At 44.5% G+C, this 2,330-nt stretch overlaps 1 pseudogene; it reads left to right on the top strand.

The window, feature by feature from the left end:
* Positions 1 to 674: 674 nt before the first annotated feature.
* On the top strand, positions 675 to 1,507 carry LOC102822765 (annotated as a pseudogene).
* The last annotated feature ends 823 nt before the right edge of the window (positions 1,508 to 2,330 follow it).

The raw sequence follows: 2,330 nt of genomic DNA, 5'->3' as shown, positions 1-2,330 counted from the left end.
GCGTAGGGTAGGGTGGAGTGAAGGATACAAAGGCATGAAGTGGCTGGCTTACATGAAGGAGTTTAGTTTTAGAATGAGTGGGAGAAGGCAGAATCCCCACTGAATAGTTTTCATCTTATGTAGCTGGATCTGATTAAAGAGATGGGGATCGGATTCTTTTGATTCAATAGTGAATAATTGTTATCAAAACTAATTGCGATTGTCACAGCTGTAAGGTAGACGTTGTATAACCAAAAGGGAGGAGTAGTTAATCTTGCATTCCAGGAACAGAGGCCCCTGGGACCATCAAGGGAGAAGAGCAAGAGCAGGATGTGGGATCCCAACCAGAGAAGCAGTGACAACAGAGATGGAAGCAGAGGTGATGGCATGGAGAGATAGAGCAGCTGAGGACTCTAGACTCATGGAAAGAGAAAGACTGTGTCCTGGCAGCCAGGAGGCTGGCTTGCAGAATGTGCCCATTGGTTGTTTAAGTGATGATATATTACTGTGTGTTATTGTGTACATCAAAAACCACAGAAAAAAACACAGAGGGAATAGAAGCAAATACTGCTAACCCATGATGCATGGAGGAGATTATAATCATTCCAGTGAAACAAAATACGATAGGTTGAGTGCAAAACCAATGTTCTTGGTTCTCCAAGTGGGTTCGGTGGAGAAACCCAGGACTGAAGATCATGGAGGGAACTCAGAGTGGGAACGCGACTGGAGCAGAGGCCCGGCAGCCACAGAAGCGCTATTAGCGGCAACATGCTCACTTCAACCCCATTGTGGACCATACTCTGCACTACCCTGTGAAGCCAGAGATGGACTGGTCTGAGCTATATCCGGAGTTCTTTGCTTCACTGACCCAAAATCAGAGCCATGATGACCCAAAGGGAAAAAAAGAGAAGAGATCTCAGGCCCAAGTGGAATTTGCAGACATAGGCTGTGGTTATGGTGGCTTGTTATTGGAACTGTCACCACTGTTCCCATACATGCTGATTCTAGGCCTGGTAATTCGGGTGAAGGTTTCAGATTATGTGCAAAATCGGATTCGGGCCCTACCTGCATCTTCTGGAGGTGAATTCCAGAACACTGCTTGTCTCCGTAGTAATGCCATGAAGCATCTTCCTATCTTCTTCCAAAGGGGCCAGCTGATGAAAATGTTCTTCCTCTTCCCTGACCCACATTGTAAGTGGACAAAGCACAAGTAGTGAATGATCAGTTCCACACTACTGGCAGAATATGCCTATGTGCTAAGAGTCGGTGGGGCTGGTATGCACACTAACAGATGTGCTGGAGTTACACAGCTGGATGTGCACCCATTTTGAAGAGCACCCTCTGTTTGAGCATGTGCCTCTGGAGAAGCTGAGTGAAGACCCCATTGTGGGACATCTGGGTACCTCAACTAAAAAGGGAAAGAAAGTTCTATGCAGTTGAGGAAATAATTTTCCAGCCATCTTCTGAAAGAATACAGGACCCCAACTTTCAAGCAGTGACCCCCAATCCCACTCTACCTGCTCACTGACTGCTCACCTTGCCTTAGCTGTACCCTTTATTTTAGAAGCCAAAAAAGATTAGACTCCCACCCACCCAGCCCTACCCACCACCCTCTGGCCTTTCCTGCTCAAATGAAATACCCTAACTAGTCTCCCTGTCTTGCCCTCTTTTGCAGGCACAAAGCTGAAGAAGCTAACTGCAATGTTCAAAGGACCTTTGAATAGAGGGAATCTTGGATGGGTATAGGTTCTTACTCTGTCTTAGCACACTCCACCTGAGATCTCTTCTAAGCTGGAGTGAGGAACATAGTGCTCTCCTGTACATCTAAACTGCCTGCTGGGCTTAAAAAAAAACACAACAAAAATCTATGTTCTCCCATGTAAACTATCACTCAATTCACAATAAAAGCTTAAAAAAAAAAGAAGAAGAAGAAGAGGGAAACGAAGGCACAGCCTCATCAGAGTGAAAACAGCAGAGATACAGTAGCAGCATAAGAAAAGTAGTCACTGACTTAAGGAAAAAAGTGGAATAACAGATGTTAAAGCAAAAAAACAAAACAAAAAAACCAGCCATTGATTTGAGTCTGACTCATAGCAAGCCTAGGGTTTCCGAGACTATAAACCTTTATGTAAGCAGAAAGCCTCATCTTTCTCTTGTCTGGTGACTTGATCTGCCTACCTTGTGTTTTGCAGTTCAGCGCTTATCATACAGTGCTTATCCCAATTTGTGATTTGCAGTTCAGTGCTTATCCTAATTTGTCCTCTGGTGGTAATGTGCAATGTAGTTGGTTCCAACTCATAGTGACCCTGTATAATGTTTCCGAAGCTAAAAACTTTTATTGGAGCAGAAAG

The sequence above is a fragment of the Chrysochloris asiatica genome, unplaced genomic scaffold, assembly GCF_000296735.1.
Source record: "Chrysochloris asiatica unplaced genomic scaffold, ChrAsi1.0 scaffold00011, whole genome shotgun sequence".
Classification (NCBI taxonomy): Eukaryota; Metazoa; Chordata; class Mammalia; order Afrosoricida; family Chrysochloridae; genus Chrysochloris; species Chrysochloris asiatica.
This window is presented reverse-complemented; position numbering and strand designations above follow the sequence as displayed.